This window comes from Neolamprologus brichardi, chromosome 1 (assembly GCF_056152115.1).
Source record: "Neolamprologus brichardi isolate AB-2024 chromosome 1, ASM5615211v1, whole genome shotgun sequence".
Taxonomy (NCBI): domain Eukaryota; kingdom Metazoa; phylum Chordata; class Actinopteri; order Cichliformes; family Cichlidae; genus Neolamprologus; species Neolamprologus brichardi.
The window spans coordinates 41,591,166-41,597,300 of record NC_142104.1 but is presented as its reverse complement, the minus strand read 5'-3'; positions in this window follow the sequence as shown (position 1 = coordinate 41,597,300).

Sequence of the window (6,135 nt, the reverse complement as noted above, 5' to 3'; positions counted from 1 at the left end):
ACCTTGTTTCTATGGCAACCAGAACTTGTAAAGACACAACTCACAGCATTTCAGTTTGAAGAAACACATCTCGACCAAATGTGAAAAGAGCTTTTTTTTTTATTTTGAGTACATCTGTAAGACTGAAAAGATGAAATGATGAGTGAGTTAGAGGTTTCCAAAAGGGTCCTTCACAGCTGATATTCAAATATAAATTCAGAGCAGCAAAAAACAGTTAACTGGCTTGTTCAGTTGTATCAGAAAACAACTGGAAATTTGCTTACAACACTGCCTCCATGTTAACTCCTGAAGTGATTTTAATAAAATGTGACTATCTCAAAGAAATCCTAACACCAGATTATCCCAACGGAGCACTTCCCAGAGTCCTCCTACAGATAGAGGCTCCTCAGCTATCAGAATTCCCTGCTACAGAAACATTTCCTATGTCTGTTTCAGTGTTCAGACACTAACTTTAAAATTAGGCCTAAAACTTTTTCTTTTAATAAACTTCTAGTGGGAGAAGATTATTAAATGTTGTCACAACTGGCTTAAGAATGGTGCCACAAACCACCAGAAGAGTGTGGAAGTCAGAAATATCACAGGAGGACTTTTATACGATTCACATTTCTTTGGAGCTGGTGGCTGGTTGCTTGGACATTTCAGGCTCTGGTTGTTTAGTTAACCCTCTAAATTATTTACTGCAGGTCATCAACAGAGTCTCTCATTAGCAGTCGCTTCAATCACTCACCTGCAAGTAAAGTTTCTACTATAGTTGCTTGAAGCTGCTGAACATCATTCACATTCTGTAGCCTCTGCCCACATAGCAGACAGGTCTGGCCCGGATCTGGTGTCAAGCTGATACTTCTGACTGACTGGCGTCATGGCAGGGTGTATGTCAACCAGATGTTGGCTAGGCCTGGCAATGATGGCACTATTTATGTGATGGCATGCCATATCTGGCCTGATTATGGTTTGGTTTATATGCTAAAACAAATAACAATCAAGAACTTCCACTTTCAAGACGTTTTGGGGAGGATTTTTTGGGAGCACTCACTCACCTACAGCCAGGATGTAAATTTCATATGGTCATCATATTTTAGATCGAGTACAGTTCTATATGTATATAAACCCAACTTTAATAAAGTTGGGAAACTGTTAAATGTAAGTAAAAATTCAATGACTTGCAAATCTTATTAACTTATATTTTATTCACAACACAATACAGAAAAACAAACAAAATGATCAAAATGATTAACTGAAAAAAGTGCCATTTTGAGACAGATATTAGCTCATTTTGAGTTACATGGCAATAACATGTTTAAAAAAATGGGACAGGACTTCTCTCCATGGAGAAGGAGGCTGGAAGCCAACATCAGAGAAGTACAGAATAGGCCAGTTCTCCAATTCCTGATGGGAGGCACCGCCAAAAGTGGTTGAGAAGAACAGGGCTAAGGTCCTGTGGGACTTTAAGTTCCAGTCAGACATACTGGCCAACTAGCCAGACATAATGGTGGTTGAGAAGAAGCAGAAGACTGCAGCTGTGATAGGTATGGCAATCCCAGTGGACAATATCAGAGTTCTCTGTCCAGAAGAATGCAGTCCGAGGGATTGCTCTGATACTATCGCTCCATAGCTCTTTGCTGATTCCAAGGGTCAGTCAGCTGATGTTTCATAATGAGTGATGGGTTTCAAGTTTTTCAGGCTTTTTCAGGCACATTTATAGCTTTTCCTCACAGAGAGATAAGTCCACGATGGAAACCTCTGCAGATTGTTTCAGCAGTGCACAGAGCAAGCTTTTCTTCCATGCCCTTCATTTCTTAATATTTTTCGAGGAGAATGGAAATGAGGTGCAGCACTTTACTGAAACATGCAAGCATGAATGGAAATACTAAATTAGATTTTTTTGTATGGCTACATCCATTTTTTTAAATGCAGTCTGAACTCTCTTAGAACTCTGTTGCAATTTATTTAAGTAGTCTTCAGAAATAGTTCTGCAGGGTTCCTGAAGGACATTCAGTGCTCTTCTTTGGACGTTGGCTGCCTTTTGTTCCATTCTCTGTCCAGATTTTCCCACACTGCTTTAGTAATGTTTAGGTTTGGGCTTTGGAGAGAACAATCCATGACTGATACTGTTCCAGTGTTTGTTTTTCTATCCAGGTATGCTTTGACTGCACTGGCAAAGTGTTTGGGATCCTTATCATGCTGAAAAATAGGGTTGCTGCCAAGGAGGTAGAGCAGGTCATCTATTAATCGGTGGGTTCGATCCCTGGCTGCTCCAGTCTATATGTCAAGTATCCTTGGGCAAGAGACTAACTCCAAGATGCTCTCTGATGCATCCATTGGAGCAGGAATGTTAGATAGAAAGAACTCAGATAAAATGTATAACGTGTTTTGAGTGCTCAGGTAGATTAGAAAAGCACTCTATAGGAACCAATCCATTTACCACAAAACCATTCTTGAGCATTTTTGTTGGTGCAAAAATGTTATTTTATGCCTTTCAGACTTTTTTTTTTAAATCTTTCATTTATTTTTTACATAGATTCAACTAAATATAAAAAAGTCTGAGAGGGAAACCAACCTGGGAAACCAATGAAATATGAACAAAATATCAGTTTTTGTGACAGACTGCCAGTAACAAAATAGTAAAGATACTATTGGAAATGGTTCTTCACTGTTGTGTGTTATAAGCAGGGATGGGCAGTAATGCGTTACTGTAATCTAATTACTTTTTTCAAGTAACGAGTAAAGTAAGGGATTACTATTGCAAAAACGGTAATTAGATTACCGTTACTTTCCCGTAGGAACGCTGCGTTGCTGCGTTATTAAAACCGTGATTTTTTTGCGAGAATGTCTCATGACAGTGACGTAAGCGAGTGCGACGTTCGTGACAACAGCTGTGTGCAGATCAACAATGGATCATATATCGAGTGCAGAGAGAGTATGAGCGTGCAGCGTTTAAAGCGTGGAAGTACTGACCTTACTTTGAGTTTGATTCCATAAAAAGTGACAAAAACATTAGTGTCCGTTGTGCGTGGGAAGAAAACTTCTTTTTACAGCAAAAAAACCCCTAAACTTCCGAGCAAGCACCGAGTAGCTACGACGTAATGGGAAACTCACAGAGAAACTCGCGGATTCTTCCACTGACCGCTGCAGCACACCTGCACCAGGGTAAACCTCCGCCTACCCCACTCCTGCTTTACAGGTGAAAATAGAGCAACAGGACCGCTAGTCTTTGACTTTATTTATTTTCTACTGTGTTTTACTTGCATCTATTTGAAAGAGTGAGTGTAAACACACAAAAAATATTTTATTTTATGTGCTGGAATGTGCAGAAAATAGGTTTAAATGTTAAACAAATTTCTTCCAGTCAGAGAATGTTGCATATAATTAAATTTTTGCTTGATGCATAAAGTTAAAAGATTAAAACTAATAAAACAAGTTTTAAAAAGAGACTTTTCCATTTGATTACATTTTGTATGATGATTATGTAGAAAAAGTAGAATTGGGCTGAAAGATCTATCACTTTATCACCTATTCAGGTTGTAAATCGTGTTTTTAAAAAGTAACTTGGTAACTAAGTAATTAGGTAATTAATTACTTTTGAAAATAAGTAATCAGTAAAGTAACAGGATTACTTTTTGGGGAAGTAATCGGTAATTAGTTACTGATTACTTTTTTCAAGTAACTTGACCAACACTGGTTATAAGTTCTGTGTAAGCACAACACTGCTTCATTGAGTTGTTTATTTTAGTTACTAATGGGACATCTGAAGTGCAAATGAGTAATGTGCTTATTTATGAATGTGGCACAGTAAAAGTATCTTCCTTAACACTGCGGTGGGGTAGCAACCTGTCGGTAATGTTTTGTGTTCCTTTGCATTTTCCATGTCATCTTTATTATCACATAGCTCTGAAAAAGTGAATCCCCACAAGGCTGTGGGACCCGATGGAGTTCCTCCCAGACTTTTGAAGGCCTGTGGGGAACAACTAGCTGTGTACACTGATATGTTCAACCTGTCACTATCCCAGGCAGTAGTCCCGTGTATTTTTGAATCCTCCATCATTATACCAGTTCCCAAAGACTGGACAGCTCCTCCCTGAACGACTTCAGGCCAGTGGCCCTCACACCAGTCGTTATGAAGTGTCTAAAAAGACTGGTTCTCACACACATCAACCACAGGGTCCTGGACACCATAGACCCCCGTCCAGTTTGCATACCGCCCCAATCGATCAGTAGATGATGCAACAGCAATAGCTACTCTGCAACACCTGGAGAGCAGCAGATGTTGGACTAGAGCTCAGCTTTCAACACCATCCACCCGGGCAAGCTGACGGAGAAGCTGACAGACCTCGGCATCCCAACTCCCACTTGCAACTGGATTCTGGACTTTTTGACAGACAGACCACAGGTGGTGAGAATGGGAGGGCACGTTTCTGCTGAGCTCACCGTCAGCACTGGATCTCGACAGGGCCGCTGTCTCAGCCCCAAACTCCTGTACACCCATGACTGTGTCTCCACCCAGGAAAACTCCATATCATCAAATATGCTGGTGACACCACCATCCTGGGGCTCATCAAGGGGGGGAACGAGTCTGGGTACAGGACTCTGGTAGATTGTTCTTGCCTATGGAGAGGAAAATGACCTCATCCTCAACACGGACAAGACTAAGGAAGTAATACTGGATTTCAGGAAGAACCCCCCTCCCCCGCAGCCTCTTATCATCAAAGGCAGCCTGACAATCTTTTCACGGACCGGCCTTTAATGTGTCGTGGATAAATACAACAAAATAAAACTAGTACCGGTACCGAAAAAAAGAAAATTTATTCATAAAACACGTGAAAAGACCCAGGAAAACCGAGTAAACGATAAAAACGATAACAAAATAACGCTGAAAACCGATAAAAACCCTGAAAACTATACATTTCACACCTGAGCCTCAACTCTCGCGGCCCGGTACCAAACGACTCACGGACCGGTACCGGTCCGAGGCCCGAGGGTTGGGGACCGCTGATCAAAGGGACAGAGGTGGAGAGGGCCAACGGCCACAGATTCCTGGGCCTGGGTTACATCAGACCTGAGCTGGACTCTCAACACCACAGCAACAGTGAAAAACGCCCAGCATAGGCTTTATTTCTATCTCTTTATTTCTATCCACCTCTCTTGTAGAGAGCATCCTCACCACAGGCATCACTGTCTGGTACGGGACCACCACACAGGCAGAGAGGAGGGCTCTGCAAAGGGTCATAAAGTCTGCGGAGAGGATCATAGGGACAAAGCCTCCTTCCATGTACTCTCTGTACACAACAACGCTGCTGAAGAAGAGCAGAGAATTATCAGGGACTCACACCATCCAGCTCACTCTCTGCTCAGACACAACAGAGCGGACAGCATCATCACACACAGAACAACAGCAGCTTTTCAACAGCTTCTTCCCTGCATAAACAGGATACTGGATGAACTGGATAAACAGTTCAGTTGGATAACTCTATTTCCATCTGGGATTAATTCAGTTTCTCTGATTCTGATTGCAGGACACCCAAACAAAACACGCAATAAGAGGCTCTAATGTAAGCGTCCTGTTAATGTTGGTGGCGTCAGTTACACAATGGACCCAGAGGCAGCACAACAGAGACAGCAGTGCACGGGCAGGAATGCATTTCCGACACCACTTCATAAGAAGAATGGGACGGGCGAAACTTCAGTATCTTCGATGTTTTATTGCTGTGATTTTTTTTACTACTTTTTTTTTTTTTATTACTCACGGTGGCACGGTGGTTAGCACTGCTGCCGCACAACAAGAAGGTCCTGAGTTCAATTCCAACATCAGGTCTTTCTGTGTGGAGTTTGCATGTTCTCCCCGTGTTTGTGTGGGTTCCCTCCGGGTACTCCGGCTTCCTCCCACCATCCAAAGACATGCAGCTTGTGGGGATAGGTTAATTGGAAAATCCAAATTGCCATTAGGTGTGAATGTGCGAGTGAATGTGAGCGTGAATGGTTGTCTGTCCCTGTGTGTTGGCCCTGAGACAGACTGGCGACCTGTCCAGGGTGTACCCCGCCTCTCGCCCTATGACAGCTGGGATAGGCTCCAGAGCCCCCCGCGATCCTGAAAAGGAGAAGCGGAAGCGAATGGATGGATGGATTTTTATTACTATTACT